This window comes from Acipenser ruthenus, chromosome 8 (assembly GCF_902713425.1).
Source record: "Acipenser ruthenus chromosome 8, fAciRut3.2 maternal haplotype, whole genome shotgun sequence".
NCBI classification, from domain to species: domain Eukaryota; kingdom Metazoa; phylum Chordata; class Actinopteri; order Acipenseriformes; family Acipenseridae; genus Acipenser; species Acipenser ruthenus.
This window is the reverse complement of record NC_081196.1, coordinates 33,298,944-33,317,582: the sequence shown is the minus strand read 5'-3', so window position 1 is coordinate 33,317,582 and position 18,639 is coordinate 33,298,944.

Here is an 18,639-nt window from a genome sequence, read left to right as displayed (position 1 = left end):
AGAGGTGGCATGCGCATCAGAGGGCGTTAAAGGAAGGAGGGGCTACATGGTGCCTCGCCTGCCTGGAGTATGGGCACCTCCCTGAGGTGTGCCCATATGAAGACCCCCTCATTGTGCAGGCCTTTGATCGAGGTGAGGTGGAGACTGCGGAGGAGTGGATCCACCTGAAGGCCATACCATCGCCGCAGGTGGATCAGGAAACCTGCCTCACCTGCCTCAAAGAGGAGGAATTGGCCCAGGAGAGGAAGGCAGGGAGAAGGAGCAGGAAGAGAAGGGGGAGAGGTAGGCTGCAGCAACAGCAACCGCAGCAGCAGGAGGAGATCGGTGAGGATGACTGTGAGGTTTACATTGTGAACCTCGTGGCGGAGTTGTGCCCTGGCTGTGGGTCATATGGGCACACGTTGGCCATATGCCCCACGCAATATGAAGAGGCGGAGCGCGAGCATCCAGCGCCCAGAAGGGGGGAGCGCGTGCATCCAGCGCCCAGAAGGGGGGAGCGCGTGCATCCAGCGCCCAGAAGGGGGGAGCGCGTGCATCCAGCGCCCAGAAAGGGGGAGCGCGTGCATCCAGCGCCCAGAAGGGGGGAGCCCGTGCATCCAGCGCCCAGAAGGGGGGAGCCCGTGCATCCAGCGCCCAGAAGGGGGGAGCCCGTGCATCCAGCGCCCAGGGCCGGGAAGCCCACAGGTCCAGAACCTAGGCCTCCAGCAGCAGAGGAGCTGCTTCTGCCTCCGCCACCTCCACCGCCAGGAGCAGAGCAGCGGGAGCTGCCTCTGCCTCCGCCACCTCCACCGCCAGGAGCAGAGCAGCGGGAGCTGCCTCTGCCTCCGCCACCTCCACCAGCAGAGGGTGAATGCCTGCTGGTTCCGTCTCAAGCGCCGTGGGAGGACAGCTTACCACTCCCACCTCCACCAGCAGAGGGTGAATACCTGCTGGTTCCGTCTCAAGCGCCGTGGGAGGACAGCTTACCGCTCCCAGCTCCACCAGCAGAGGGTGAATGCCTGCTGGTTCTGCCTCAACCGCCGTGGGAGGACTGCTTGCCCCTCCCACCTCCACCAGCAGAGGGTGAATGCCTGCTGGTTCCGCCTCAACCGCCGTGGGAGGACTGCTTGCCGCTCCCAGCTCCACCAGCAGAGGGTGAATGCCTGCTGGTTCCGCCTCAGCCGCCGTGGGAGGACTGCTTTCCCCTCCCACCTCCACCAGCAGAGGGTGAATGCCTGCTGGTTCCGCCTCAGCTGCCGTGGGAGGACTGCTTTCCCCTCCCACCTCCACCAGCAGAGGGTGAATACCTGCTGGTTCCACATCCACCTTCATGGGAAGGACTGATCCTGCCCTGCCTCGCACCGCCCAAGGATGCCTGCCTCGCTTCGCCCAAGGATGCCTGCCTCGCTTTGCCCAAGGATGCCTGCCTCGCTTTGCCCAAGGATGCCTGCCTCGCATCGCCCAAGGATGCCTGCCTCGCATCGCCTGGGGCTGCCTGTTGCCTCGCATCGCCTGGGGCTGCCTGTTGCTCCGCATCGCCTGGGGCTGCCTGTTGCTCCGCATCGCCTGGGGCTGCCTGTTGCTCCACATCGCCTGGAGAGCCACCAGCTACAGGGAACGAGGGAGAAGTGGAGCTCCCGCTGCCGCCTCCATGGCCAGGGGCTCCCCTCCCGAGTTCACCTCCCAAGGGTCCGCTGCTGCTGCTGCCGTCGCCTCCCGAGGGTCCGTTGCTGCTGCTGCCATCGCCCCCCGAGGGTCCGCTGCTGCTGCCGTCGCCTCCCGAGGGTCCGCTGCCGTCGCCTCCCGAGGGTCCGCTGCTGTCGCCTCCCGAGGGTCCGCTGCCGTCGCCTCCCGAGGATCCGCTGCCGTCGCCTGGGGTCGCCAGGGATCCTGCTTCGCCTGGGGTCACCAGGGATCCTGCTTCGCCTGGGGTTGCCAGGGATCCAGCTTCGCCTGGGGTCACTACACTATGGCCGGAGCCCTACGGAGGGGAACGGCCGGCCATGAAGAAAGGGGGGGAGGTCAGGAGACCAGCTCCCCCAGCCGCACTTTCGCGGCCGGAGATCATGTGGTCGGAGCCCCTCGGAGGGGAACTGACAGCCATGGAAAAGGGGGGGGAGGTCAGGAGACCAGCTCCCCCAGCCGCACTTTCGCGGCAGGAAATACTGTGGCTGGAGCCCCGTGAAGGGCAGCTGCCAGCCATGAAGAAGGGGGGGGGGGGGGTCAGGAGACCAGCTTCCCCCGCAGCAATTTCGCTGCAGGAGAAAGGGTGGCCGGAGCCCCACGGAGGGGAGCTGCTGGCCATGAAGAAGGGGGGGGCAGGTCTGGAGACCACCCCCAAAAATGTTTTGGCCAGAGGAGCCGGCCGGTGCGCGGGCCATTGGAACGCTACGGCTGTTTGGGTGGGAGGAGGACATCCCACTGTGGCCGCCACCTTTGGTCCGTTGCTGCCCCTGTTCCTGCGCCGGGACTGCTAACCGGGACTTTGGGGACTAAGGGGGGAGGTGGCCGAAAAGGCCATGTGTGCTGCGCACAAGGGGGGGCATGTGTGGCGGAGTGTCCCGCCCCTATTTATTATTATTTGTATTTTTGTTTGCGGCGCGGGTAAAAGCGCTGCGTCTTTTATTGTTATATTTAAAAACCCTGTGAGGATGCATGGCTGATCAGCTACTGATTATTTAACTAGCTGACAGTCATGCATCCTTACCAAACGCGTGCAGACTCTGGCCAAGGGATAATAAGATAATTAACAACTAGTTAATCCCTCGGCCAGAGTATATAAACCTGCAGCTCTCTGCACTCAAGGTGGTTGGGTGTACAGAGGAGAGTACGGGGAGCAGAGAGAGCGAGTCACATTTGAAAAAACAATTGCTAAAACGTGCTGGATTCTCCAGCACGACACTTACTTGTTTGTTTGTTGATTCGTTTGGCCCTTGTGCCCTTTTGTTTTGTGTTTTGTTGTTTTGTTTAAATCTTTTATTTTGTTTGTTAATAAATACGCTGAGTGCTACTGCACTCAGCTTCACCCGCCCATCCACTGTTTTGGTGTCAGTTACTTCCTGGTCCCTGACGTCATCCACCTCACCACTGCGAGCCGACTGCCACATACCACTATAAAACGACTGCATCCCCTTTTTGAAACACACTCCTCACATCACAAAGGTCCACCTCTAATAACAAGCACATTCCAACAACTGTGATTTTGTCATGTTTGTGCTGCCAGGGCCACCGAGAGCCTTCATGGGCCCCAAGAAAGGATTGGTATGTGAGCCCCATTATCTCAATCAATCTCCCCATAATGCTCGTAAACAATGATAAATTAAACCAGCATATATGGTACTACATTTATTCGACTTTCGTGAGATGGACATTCTTGGATACATTCAATTTGTTCAATGTGGAACAGGAACAGCTTTTAGTCTTTTTCTGCGAAATCAGTTTGTTCTTTTTTTTCTGTTCTAGCATCAGTGATTTGGGGATGCTGTTGTTTGTGCTTTGTGATGATTCGTTTTTCAGTCAGAAAGTTCCAAGCAGTAATAAACTATAAAATTAAAAATATTATTATGGGTCAAATATATCCAAAATCTCATTATACAGTACCGGCCATCGTAAATCGAGGCTACGCTTATTGTAGTTTGCCAGTATTGCAAGTACAGTTGTCATTTATTTATAAGAATACAGAGAATAAGCAGTACAGCTATGGCCAACAGTTTTGCGTCACCCTATAGAATTCATTAATTGTGATTCTTAAAGTTGAATGAAACCTGCTGAATAATGTTACGCTAACATATTGAATTACATACTGCTTTGTAGTTTTCTATAGGCTTAACGAAAAACTGACAACATTGAAAAATATGACATTTCGAAATCTAACATGAAATACTGTACTGTACTACTATTATAGTTTCCTGTAGACTTTTGCAATATCATTTTCTAGTTTCTTTGATTACATGATATTAAACAAAAGATTAAAATGTTGTTCATATATATATATATATATATATATATATATATATATATATATATATATATATATACTGCTGTGCAAAACTCTTAGACATGTTGCATTTTTCTACTCTGATGCATTATGAGCGTCAACAATTTACTCAAAGCCTCCACTAGTGTTTTCTACTATTATAACAACCTTGACATGCATAAAGAAGGAAAAACATGTGTCATTGTCATCAAATGAACAGTATGAAGGTCACTCTTGAAATCAGGACTTCAGGGATGTGTTGTAGTAAGAATACCTCTGTTAAGAAAGGGGGACAAGACTAAAAGGCTAAAATATGCACAAGAACACAGAAATTGAACTATGGAACAATGGTCAATGGTGCCTTCTGCCAGTTCTGTTGTCAATTCAATGCTTGTCTTCTTTCTATTCCTTAAGGATATTATCTTCAAGTATTGCTCATCCTTGTTCGACAGCTTTTTGGGTCTTCTGGTCCTGGGTTTGTGAATTACAGATGCTGTTTCTCTGTACTTGTTGATTATGCTTCGGATACCACACCTTGAAAATCAAGTGATGCACGCTATTTCACTCAATGTTTTTCCTCGCCGAGCAGACCGGGCTGTTCAACCAAACAATGGGAACACGTTCCACAGCAGGAAGATGGAACGGTTTCGTCAAATCAGATTGTCCTTTCTGTTCGGTCTGTTAGGTCTCATGAAATTGCACCTTCAGTAGTATACTCATCAACCAATTAGGGAAGAGCATAATGATGTGTGTATGTTGCGATCACTTGATGATCAAATGAAATGGCTGCTTCAGTGATAAAGTAAATAGAGGGAATCATACAGTTAAAGCGGGACAGATTACAATATTTATTACATTTTTTACAATTAATTGTTTGTATTTTCTTTGATGGACTGTCTTAACAAAAATAACCCACTTTGAATCACCACAGTTCTAATACTCTAAGGAAACATGGTGTGTCAAAAAAAAAAAAACAAAAAAAAAACAGACCACACAATAAACAATGACAATAACAAAGACAAAATAAACAAACAAACAATAAATACATCATATGAATAAAATGAAAATAAGCAGAACATTGTAGCAGTATGTACTAATATATGGAAACTTGATATATATAATTAAAAAAAATAAGTACAAAAATAATATATGTGTATGTACTGTACACATGTATTATAAGCTGTAATGAGGTGGGAAACCACCTTACCCTGAAAAAAAAAAAAAATCTTTTAATGTGGTGGTGGGCGTGAACGCAAATGGTCCTGAGCAGGACTGAGGGTCGGCGCTTTTTACTTGTTTTTTATTTTTTATTTTGAAACGTTCGGTATTGATTGACCAGAATTTTTTTTAATGTTTTAGTTTTCCCGCCCTCCCAGCTCTCTCAGTGGGCCGGCGTTTTGCTTTGCTCAGCTGAGTCCTATTTTTAGTCTGTAAGTTCTCGAAACCTCAGTCAGGGTATGGTGGGGTGCCCCACCCCTGTGCGTATTGTATGTTTATATGTATGTGTGTATTGGTGCACGAAGTGTGGGTTATGTAGCACGGGTGATTTAAAATGTGTATTTGTATTTGGGCACAGGGATTGCACAATCACTTCACTGCAGAGTAAAGTGTGTATTTGTATTTGGGCACAGGGATTGCACAAATTAGTTCACAAATTAGCAATTGAGTCCCATCACAGCTGTATATATAGAGGCATGAATCACTCACTGGGGGTTGGTGTGTTCAGCGGCTGAATGAGAGACGTGAGTCGTGAGAGAAAGAAATTAATATCTAAAAACAATTTCTACCAGTGCTGGTTTTACACCAGCACAGTACTTGTTTTGTTTTGTTTCGTGTCTGTTTTGTTTGTCTATTTGTTTTGGCCATTGTGCCATTTTTGTTTCTGTTTTGTTATATTAATCTGCACACTAGTGCAATTCACTTACCACTCTGTGTCCTGTATTTCCTGGCCTGACATCACCACACAAGCTATCCTGTCACACAGGGATTTTTGATAGCCTGTATTCCCTGTTCCAGTCTGCATGATTTCCTCTCTGTCTCTGCCTTTTTTTCTGTTGACCATGATCATGTTTTGTATGATGCCAGAAATGCCTTGTGCATCTAAACTGGAGATGATTTTAATAATAAATAAAACATGATATAATAAAAATAAAATGGCTCTGCTAAATGGAAAAAGGCTCTGTTATATTCTTTATCCAACAGACACATTTTCCCTAAATGACTGCATCAACTGCCCCTGCAAGAGCTAGGGTGCCAAATCTGAAACAAAGAAAGGGGATTCCAGTACATCACTAAGGGATCTGCCAAATCCTAAATAGTAATACATTCCATTACCACAGGGCATAAAATATACATGAATTGACAGAGGAAAACTGGAACAAACCATCCATGACAAGAACCAGCTAAAGAAAGTGAACCATATACCAGCAAGGAGGATGACACAGAATAATCCAAGCAGAACAGTCACAACTCCTACATCAAGAAGAATCATGCTCCATAAACAAAACTCCAGCAACTGGAAATCCCAGAACCAAACCCAGGGGGAATGAGCACAATGGGAAACTCTAAAAACACAAATCAAACAGGTGATTGTTCTACTGCACCCCCCTCTAAAACAAACCAAACACAATAAAAGTCTTAGACAATTTATCAATTTCATGAAGAGCAAGCATTTTTCTGTTAAAAATGCAGTGAATGAGCTTGACTCCTGCATCAAGAAAAAAAAAAAAACAGGTGGCAATGCTGAGGGCAATGCATAAACCATTTTTAGTAATAACACAGTACACAGAACCGCTAAATGGATGCTCTTTATTGCTTTGGCTTTCAAACAGAAACACATCTATCACAGAGGAAAGGCTAAATATTTGCTGTTTTTTGGTGTTCTGATAATAGAACAAGGTTTTATAATAAAAGGAATTGCCTGATTGGTTCTTATATTCAGTTACATGTATAGGGAGGGAGTTTCCCTACAAATAATTAATTCTCCCCAGTTTTATTATGCTATTCAACTCTTTATTTGTGTTAACAAGGGAGATCACTAGATCTAAGATATGACCATCTTATTCTGGCCAAGACTAATGATTTCACTTATCCCCTAATACCACAGTTTCAATAATATCCATCTATTGTATATGGCTGGCTATCTGGCTGTCCCAAAGTCTGAATAGCTAGATATCCATCTATCTGTTTCAGAATTTGGAAGGGTTATGGATTTTTGAAATAATTAAATTGGAGCAAGCCTGAGATTGTGATCAGTAACTGTGGCAGGGCAGAAGCCCTGCATGTGTAAATAAATGTATAGTTTGTAAATATTATGTGTAAATATGAATATAAAGTGTGTGTTAGATATGGCAGGGCTGGAAGTTAAGATTGGGTTAATTCCTATCCCTGCCAAATACATGTACAGAATGTGGCCAGGTGTTGATTGAATTATTAATTGTCAATCAACCCTGGCCACATGGTATTTAAGAGAGACAGGAGCTCCATTGTTTGAAACTGCCTGGGACAGACACATGATGCTGAATGTTTGTTTGCAACCTTACCGTGATAGCACTGCTTGGGTGAGGGTTCTTTTTGTTTGTTCATTTTGTGGTTGGTGATTATTTAGTTCCAACCTTTATTTTGCTCTGTCAGCCGTGTTCTGTTTTATTATTTTTTGTTTAATAAACATGCGCCCCAGTGCTTAAAACCTGCAGTTACTGTCTCTGAGTCCAGCCACCCAGCCATCCTGTCACAGTAATTAATGATACTGATAAGTGAATATCAAGGTACCTTAAATGCCAACAGGACCGGTGTGCTTTTATGATAACCACCACCAAGTTATCTGTCTATCCAGCGCAACTGTGGCAAATCTACATATACTGCAGATATTTCCATTGCTTTCATGAGATCCCTTGGAAAGATGGTTTGCTCATTACCTCGTGCACAGTTAGCTGGCAGCTCCCCACAAGAGGGAAGGAAATGGTTGACTCTGGTTCCCGGAGAGCTCCTTACTCAGCACTGACTCCTTGAATTACCGGGAATCTTCAAACCACAGTTCATCCGGGCTGACACTTTCCAACTCCAACAACGAAACCCTGACCCACTTTCTGCTGTGCTCTGCTTTCAGAGACTCGCAGCGTAAACCAGGTCCAGAAGCATGACTGAAGGCATGTATCTCAAGAGCAAAAGATGTGTTGGAAGCAGCGCTCCAGAGAAGGTTTTGGGTCTGGGAGTAACTTACCCTCTAATTTTAACACTGAGAGAGTAAAAAGTATTTTCAGGGGGTAAAATGCAACATTACCTTGAAGTCATGAGTAATCTCAATAAATATTGTACAATCTTTAATGGCAATGGGGTAGGCATTAAAAAAGAGCCTTCCATTTTAACTGCAATGTTACGTTGAACTACTGTACAACCATGCATATGTTCTACAAGGTTCTTTATCGGCTCAGCTCATTTTTTCAGGGTATCGCACTGCAAATTAATTAAGTTACTTATATTCTAACATTAAATTCTTAAACTCAGTGAACATGTTAAAACTTCAACATAAAGCCATACAAATAAATAAAATAGGGAAATGCATTAATAAGTTATATAACAGTTTAATATTATAGGCACCTTCTTTTAGCGGTTGCATCTGAAGATGGTTCCAGTTGGACTTGTAGCTGGAGTGGGGTACGCTTCACCTGTGTAGCTTCAAATTTTTCTTATTCTTTCTGCGATTGGCTGCAAAAACAACAGGGCTACCCAGAGACTGGTAAATGTTTGTTGGGTTGGTTTTTCTTGTGTACAGTTTCCTAGTAACTGAAAACATTGTATTCTGGGAGATGTAATTGTTAGTGGAAGTTTTAGGGGTGGTGGGAGGGGAGGCAGACAAGCTGTGCAGTAAAATTGATATGCATATTTTTATGCATTAAAATTAAAATTCTTTGCATATTTCAGATTTTTTATTACGTAAAAACGGCAGCTATGCATTTTATCTGGACTGCTGGTTGGAAGTTCATTTTAGGATCAGAAAACTAGAGAAAGTGGATTGAGGTCTTCTGAGGTGTTTTTTAGCTTTCTTTGTAGGGATGTACAGTAGAATCCCTCCGGTTTAGGTAATTGTCACAAGGCTGGCTGAGTGGTGACACGTCAGACCCGGAAGAAACACAGAGACAGACAGTGGTGATGAGTGAAACTGAGTTTCCCGTGCCTAAATACAATTATACATTTTTAAATCACTCGTGTTACACAGACCCATTTATATCCCGTGTACCAATGACTATACACCAACATTTACACACGCAACATACAAGATATAACACAAACTACACACAAGGGCGTGGCCACATTGCCACAGTAATTTACTACAGTTTTTATTTTTTTAATCCTCCTTATTTCTCTCCTCTAGTGTGCATGCATTTATCAGAATATTACCTGATTTCTTGGGTATTCAGAGGAAACATTCCAAAATGCAGTGAGCATGGAAGTGCTCTAGATCTTAGCAAAGCTAAGCTCCATGTCTTGTTTTTAGTCTGGCTAAAGTCCCTTTCACAAAGGCATGATCCACACAGGTCAGAACCTACCCGAGCAGGACCCGGTGTCATGTGGGTCGGGTATGTGATTTCACACTGCTTTTGATAAAGCAGGGTTGACCTGGGTGACAAACGCAAGTAAACAATGCAAGTATCAATGCCCAGTATCAATTGTTACAGACGCTTCCATCCAAGCTTCTCTGGATTGAACCGTCTGCCCAAATGTTGATTAGAGAAAATATTTTTTCATCCCTGCTGCAATCTGGCTCATGGTGTGTCTCAAGCAACAAAAATATGGCTAAACAGAATAAACAGAAACGTTCCTTTCATGCAGGTGTGGCTGTTTGCTATTGCATCGGCTCACAAATGGCCATTAAGCATTTTGTCTCGCTGAACCCGGGTCAAAGCGTGTCAACCCACATCCTGAGGTTAGGAGTGCCAGTGTTTCACACTACGCGGGATTGTGTCCCAGTTAAATAGGACCCAGGTAGAAGTGCCAGTGTGATAGGGGCTTAGGTTGTACAGTGGACTGATTCACTATTTTGTCATGTTCAGGTCACCAGTTAGTTTGGGTTCTCAACATGGTCACCAGTAGAATTTAGCTAACATCACCATACAATACGGCTCAATGATCAGTCTGTGCTTAAGAGACTGAGTGGCAGCTATGAGAGGAAGCTCTTTGGTGCTTTCCAGCACTAACAGCACTAAAGATGTTCTTTTTAGGTTTGCATCTTGGTGTGCAGCAATATTTTGAGCAGTCTGCAAAGGCAAGTTAATTAATGTTGTATGGTAATGATGATAACAGGCTAAATTGAGCCTGTTTGTTAAAGGGTTAAGCTCACATTATTAGTTCACTCAGACTAGAGTGTGTGTTTTAGTATGTTAAAGCTCTATGAGTATGGGCCAAGAAGTTTAAATAATTACACACAAGCATTGCAAACATTTGCATACATACTCACTTACGCACTTGCACACACCCATGTACACGGAAATAACACTGGGGCCTTCCTCTTGGCTTATCCTGGGGAAGTCATTTAGTTAAAAAGGCCTTGATTCACTTTCTGGTTGGCGCTCCTTCATTTTCTCAGTGGGAAGACTGGTCTCTGCTCTGTGCATCTCCTCTCAGGACAGGATGGTCCTCTTTGATCTGGAAACACGTTGAAAAGCCATCAGAGGAATGAGGAATGAGGGATGGAGGGAAGTGCTGCCCCCTCACTAGTTTCCACCGCAGCTATCTGGATCATCGAATTGACAGTTCCAGCAGACACTGTGCTTTTACATGTATACAACAGAAAAAATAGATAGATTGATAGATGGATACAATTTTACCCATAAGTATAGCCATTCTATTGTTTCAGATAATCAATCATTTTGATGTTTGAATGTACTGTTGCTTGTTAATAAAAGCTTGATTGATGATTGACCATGATGATACATATATTTCACAATAACTCCATAATAAAAATGAACAGTAGTGCTTTTGGTAAAGAAAGGTCTTGATACATAAATATAGACATACAGACCTGCTCAAATTTGTTGGTACCCTTACAGCTCATTGAAATAATGCTTCATTCCTCCTGAAAAGTGATGAAATTAAAAACTATTTTATCATGTATACTTGCATGCCTTTGGTATGTCATAGAATAAAGCAAAGAAGCTGTGAAAATACATGAATTATTGCTTATTCTACAAAGATATTCTAAAATGGCCTGGACACATTTGTTGGTACCCCTTAGAAAAGATAATAAATAATTGGATTATAGTGATATTTCAAACTAATTAGTTTCTTTAATTAGTATCACACATGTCTCCAATCTTGTAATCAGTCATTCAGCCTATTTAAATGGAGAAAAGTAGTCACTGTGCTGTTTGGTATCATTGTGTGCACCACACTGAACATGGACCAGAGAAAGCAAAGGAGAGAGTTGTCTGAGGAGATCAGAAAGAAAATAATAGACAAGCATGGTAAAGGTAAAGGCTACAAGACCATCTCCAAGCAGCTTGATGTTCCTGTGACAACAGTTGCAAATATTATTAAGAAGTTTAAGGTCCATGGAACTGTAGCCAACTTCCCTGGGTTCGGCCACAAGAGGAAAATCGACCCCAGATTGAACAGAAGGATAGTGCGAATGGTAGAAAAAGAACCAAGGATAACGGCCAAAGAGATACAAGCTGAACTCCAAGGTGAAGGTACGTCAGTTTCTGATCGCACCATCCATCGCTTTTTGAGCGAAAGTGGGCTCCATGGAAGAAGACCCAGGAGGACTCCACTTTTGACAGAAAAACATAAAAAAGCCAGACTGGAATTTGCTAAAATGCATATTGACAAGCCACAATCCTTCTGGGAGAATGTCCTTTGGACAGATGAGTCAAAACTGGAGCTTTTTGGCAAGTCACATCAGCTCTATGTTCACAGATGAAAAAATGAAGCTTTCAAAGAAAAGAACACCATACCTACAGTGAAACATGGAGGAGGCTCGGTTATGTTTTGGGGCTGCTTTGCTGCGCCTGGCACAGGGTGCCTTGAATCTGTGCAGGGCACAATGAAATCTCAAGACTATCAAGGCATTCTGGAGCAAAACGTACTGCCCAGTGTCAGAAAGCTCTGTCTCAGTCGCAGGTCATGGGTCCTCCAACAGGATAATGACCCAAAACACACAGCTAAAAGCACCCAAGAATGGATAAGAACAAAACATTGGACTATTCTGAAGTGGCCTTCTATGAGTCCTGATCTGAATCCTATCGAAGATCTATGGAAAGAGCTGAAACTTGCAGTCTGGAGAAGGCACCCATCAAACCTGAGACAGCTGGAGCAGTTTGCTCAGGAAGAGTGGGCCAAACTACCTGTTAACAGGTGCAGAAGTCTCATTGAGAGCTACAGAAAACGTTTGATTGCAGTGATTGCCTCTAAAGGTTGTGCAACAAAATATTAGGTTAGCGGTCCCATCATTTTTGTCCATGTCATTTTCATTTGTTTTCTTATTTACAATATTATGTTGAATAAAAAATCAAAAGCAAAGTCTGATTTCTATTAAATATGGAATAAACAATGGCGGATGCCAATTACTTTTGTCAGTTTCAAGTTATTTCAGAGAAAATTGTGCATTCTTCGTTTTTTGTGGAGGGGTACCAACAAATTTGAGCACGTCTGTATAGTCAGTGTATCTTTATTAAAGTTTCTTCACAACTTCAAGACAATTTGTCATAGCATGTACATGTACTGTCAAAGCTTTTTACACATAGATCACTTTTAATACTTGAAGTAATACAAAGAACTCACTGCCCTGCCATTCTACATTAGCAATAAATGGTTATTTGTCCAATAAAAAAGGTGATTGCATGTTCTTCATAGACCCCTACTTGTATTGCTCCACACACAGATACATTCTTTGAATATAGCCTGCCTTCTAAAATTAAAAGGGAATCCCCCCCTAGTCATTTGTCACTGTTATTTGTCCAATAAAAAGGAAATTGCGTGTTCTTCTGGACTCACAGCACAGCAAGTGAAGGTGATTAAATGCCTCTTGTGGCAGCTAGTCCAGGTCATGTGTGTAGCGTGGTAACACTGACAGCAGACACCTCCCTGTCTATAGATAATAGTCCCTTTGATAACTCATTAGGCACTGGGAAAGGTTGCCATATGTTAACCATGTGTACTGTACATGATCCTTTCTCTAATAAGAGAAGCAAGATGTGGGAGAGGCTAAAGTGTCACTTCTTGTTTAGAATAACTGGGCCACAGCCGACATTAGGAGCAAGCCAGTCTGTGGAATCATACTAAACCAGATACGGGAATGGTCTGTTTACATGAAGTATTGTACAGTATACTATATGTGCATGTCAGTGTATACTGTATGCAGTTTGTATCAGCTATGGCAAGAGGTGCATCAGAGCAACTGCAATGTGAATGGGATCTTAAACAGCATATCTCTGTTGATATCTTTACAGGTACTTTGTGGCAGTTAAATGTGATACTGGCATGCCACTCATTACATAATGCCTTAATACATATCCAACATATGTATGTATGTATGCATGAATGATTGCATGTATGTACGTACGTACTTAAGCATGTATGCATGCTTATATGCCTGAGAGTTTGTATACCTGTAAGTGAACACAGTGGTGTTGTTAGTTATGGAAACAAAACCACCCAGTTAGTAATGAAGTGCGTTCACCTCCTGGTGGTGCCTGTTTGAACTGTATATGGAAATGACAGAGCCGTAGTTACTGCATTAGCTTTAGGCAAGCTTATATTACAGTGGATGAATAGCACAGAGCAACACTGCTGGCCACCATCTTCTCAATAGTATAGTCGAGGGCCAAGGCATTCATTTTGGGAAGGGGGTCCAGGATGGGGAGTTGTACCTGTACCTGTCCCTCTTTGCCCATTAACGCTCCAAATGACAGCTAGGTTTTGGGACACATCAGCACAATCCCAACCTGTCACGGTTTGGGGCCTACACACATCCGGGGGATTACAGTAGGGGGTTAGTTTTGGACCAGGAAAAAGAACAGTGTGCATGGAAACCAGAGATCTGGCCTACATATCAAACACATCTCTGCTTACCTCATTACTGGCCCTTCTTCCGAGTGAGATCCCGGCCTCCTCCTGCTCACTTAGTGAACCGGATCGAAGGGTTTGGGAATGACATTAAGGGGGATGATAACAGTGACAGGAAGCCCCTGGAAAGGACTTTCCAAGAACCCGCCGAGGCAGCTGGAATAGTGAAATGCAAAGAAATAATACAATATATGAAGATGTTAAAAAAAAAAAATCACTTCTCATACACATACTGAAGCTATTCATTTTTAAACATACATATATTTTCATTATATATGTGTAATGTATTATTTTAAGTTATTAACCATTGAATACATCATTGGGATTCACAGTGTCTGATAACGCTGTTTCATTATTTTATATTATCTACAGTATAATAACATGTAATGTCAGATAACTGTCAATCATTTGTGTTCTTAAGTGCCAACTATGCATGTTGTACCATGTAACTACACAGTAGTTACTGTAAAAGAGCAGGAGTAATTAGTAATTATCACAGTTATTACAGTGTAATAATATGGCTTCTCATGCCCTGTAATCTAAAGCGCAATCATTTTTCCTCTCTCATTACTGGCATATTTGTTCAGCATTATAGCATTAGGCATCTTTATTATGTAGGCTTTAGATTCTTTTAATCGGGCTATTTAAGTTTTGTTTTAGGGCTCTAAAAGTTACACAAACACTAAGAGAGAGAGAGAGAGAGAGTATACCAGTACTTTTAGTTAATATATACAGTTTAGCCCAACGCTGTCCATTCTCATGCTGGCTCCAGAATCCCCTTGAAAGAATCTGATGTCATATCACAAATTCATCCTCATCAAACATTTTTGTTAAATAAATGAACTATTTCAACCGTAAAACCAGGCTGTGCCCCAGACAGCTTCTTCCTGCATGTGAGGAAATGTCATCCATCCTCCAAGTCATTTCAGCTGTGCAGTGCTACAGAAACTGCTGATGCTATGGTACAGATGTGGTTCTGCCAATGCAGTTTTCTACATTAATTCTGCAATGCAACATCACAAAGGAGAAACCTTGCTTTTTATTTATTTTACTGTGGTTTGTGTTTGAGTAAATAAAGTGAACAAACCCAGAATGGACAATAGTCAAAACATGTATCATTGTAATCTATTGCTATCCAGGCGCAGATGGTATCCATTACTGATACAAGCAAAACACAGGAGTGAAATGACACCTCCGGACCGTGAAGCCCACACAAAATGGCTTTGTTGGTGTTATAATACATCTTCATTACAATTTGACAGTATGACTTGTGCCAGCTAATTTTGAAGGTTGTTTAACTTGATACACATTGGTATTTAGGACAAGCTTCTTTTCCCCTGCAGATTTGAAAAACCACGTTATAGCAAAATATATATATTTACCATGTTACACTTTTTAAGGATATATTTCCTGTATAATGTGAACAGCTTTTTAAAATCTGCACATTTAAATGCAGCTTTGGTGGATTAATGTTTCCAGATATGCCTGTAAAACTTCAGCTTGCTTCAATCTCTGCTGTTTAGTCGATTACCACCAGTAAAAGTTTTATTAAGTGATACACCAACTGTGATGAAATACAGCACTAGAACTGTACAGGTACAGTGAGAACCTACGTATCCTTTACCTACTGGTAAAAGAGAGTAGTTGTTTTGAATCAAGGAATCTGCTTGTTAAAACTTGCCTGAACATGCCTAAATGAAGACATTAAGCTGAGTGCTGATACCAAATGTTTCAGTCTGGAATTAGAGCTAGAAATACTGTATAACTGACCCCTGAAGAACATCAGCTGCCCACAGGCTTGCACACCATGACTGATGCATATCTACTAAACATACTGCACAGAGCAGTCTGCAGTACATGCAGCAGCTATGTAATGTTCACATACACACACACACACACATGTGCAGTTGAACACATGCATGCACTGCACAGCAACTACAGTACATGCCTGATTTGATGGTAATACCTGATGGTTTTTGAATACTATAGTTACTGTATTTAATAGACTTTAAAACAAGTTTCATATTATAAGGCTTTAGAACAGCGGGATTGTATTCCACCTTAGATATTTTCAGACATCAATTAGATGGATTTAAAATCATTTCCGAGAAGCCTGCTTCAGAGTGCACTTCAATACCGCATTTAAAAGTAGCAGCCTCTCTGTAATGAAACACAGACTTTCCAGTGAGGCACTGAAGGATAACACTTTATCAGACTTCTTCTAGAAGTTTGCAACGTAGCTGCTTGTGTCTCAGCTTTCAAAGCAAAGCCCCTTTTCGAGTGCACTTACACTCTGCGCCCATGCACAACACTGGAGAGGGGCATCAAAATGGTCTTAACAGCAGCAGCGTGTAATCACAGTAATCCCCATTGGGATGCCAATATAATACTGTCTGTTTCCCTGAACAAAATCCTAACAGAATTAATATAGATCAAGGCATTACTAGTAATGGAAAGACAATATTACTCAGTATTCCTGAACTGCTGTAATACTGATATGGTACCAGAGTATTGCAATGGATTATGAGTGTGTACTGGTTGATGCCACTGCTCTGACTTTGGTTTTTCAAAATGTGAAAAAGTTATCACTTGGTATTTTTCATTCAAGAGCTCATACTTTTATTGCTTTCCTTACACTGTCATTGCCCCTCAGTAAAGAACAATTGCATTAGTAGTGCCAATGCTTTGCTATTGATAATAATTTGGCAAGGGGCCACATAGTTTCATTCTACTATAATTTAATATGCTGTGTGCATATCGACTTTTTACTGTATAATAGATTTCATATGGTGAACTGTGGGTCAACAAGCGCAATGTATTCTTAACAATTTGTTGAGCAAATTCAAGATTCTGGGTAATTCTGGTGTACTCTGGGGATGTAAATTTCTGGACTTACACTTTTACTATACTCAAAGTAACTATGAAATCCATTTAGTGTAGAGCTATTCCTTTTAATGGCAATCAATAAAAATATAACTGTAAGCTGTGTTTGGAATTAATTAAATGCTTTTGTTTCTTAAAGTCTGTTTTTAGGCACCATGAGATAACAATATTTTACTTGGCACCCATAAGATGGCAGCATTGTACTTTGAAAATCATTTTGTCCTTCATAGGAATTCAGTTTTTTTCTGCCATTTTCTGAAACGAAGCAGCTTAATACAAAAGCAACCTGAATTACAGTATGATATCTACAGGATTTCCTAAGCTTTTGCTTTTAATTTTGCTGATTAAAGAAGCAGCTAAAAATTAATGATCTCAAAGACAGTACAGTTTAATAAAAGACTACACTTCCAGAAGTTCTGCTGTCTTACACTGCATTATTATGAATTGTGTGCATCTGAACAGAATCGAGCAACTAAAAAGGTTGGACTGCATTATAGATAACACCCAGTGCCAGACTTTACTTTTATAATACAATAGCAGCTTCATGCAAAATACCTATGTATGCTTCTCCCCCTTCTAATAGGTGCAGTTAGACTTTATCATGTTCAATGTGTCTGTATTAGACATATAATCATATGTGACATATACACATTTTACAAATAGGTATAAAGAATTGTCTGCCTATTATGAAGAGACTGCACTACTATTGTATAATTTCTTAATTAAAGGGACACAGAACACGCTGCAGTGTTTACAAGAAACAGAAGGTTAAATTAATTATACAGTAATCATAGCAACGAATAAAAAAACATTAAATACAAAAGCACCCTTATATTCCAGCAAGAAGTTTCACTATCATATTCCTTTGTTACATATTAACATCAGAAAAAAAGTTGGAATATAAACTGAAAAGTTAGTTGTGGGTGGAAACTGATATCGTTCCCAGTGTAAATCTTTCTCCTCTGTTGCAGTAGCGAAGCCAAGGCATCAGCTTCCATCTGTCTGCATCACTGACAGCTGAAACTGCACAGTCACTGTTTTAGGGCCAGGCCACTGGCTCCTGCTTTATTAGTTCCTATTTGAGCATTTTCCAAGGCTCAATGCTCAAGACTGGGATTCACATATCTGTACCCCATAGAATGAAAACATTGAAATATATGTTGTTTGTAAAAATATATTATATGCAAATTCATATATACTGTATACATATTTATCAACAGTACTTGAAGACATATATAAACATTACAATAAACACATTTACATTTCCAGACCCTGTGATAATGATCTTGTCGTCTTTATTTTTGCAGTCTTGACAGCAAATTCTTTCTTTCCTTTATTTTTTTTTACCTCCATGTACCAGAGGCCAGTACCAGAGGTCAATAACTACAGTTTTGTTAACTATCATCAAATCAGAAAAGGCTGGTTCTGGTTTTATCAAGTAGTTAACTTAATTTAGAGTGCTGCATGTGAGTGTTCACCTGCATTTGTGTTTGTGAAAGTTAGTTGGTGCATATACTGTACAATGATATGTTTCAGCAATTTGTGAAGAGTGGATCAGTGGATATTTAGCACAATAATTTACCATAACCACTGTTCCATGCATATTTTCTTTTATTTATAATCAAAAGTAGTACTTACTGTTGATGTAGAAAGATGTTCTTTCATGTTGTGTAGAGAGAGACATGTTTGCATTCATTAATCACACCTACAGTATATTGTATGCTTCCAGCTGGTGGCAA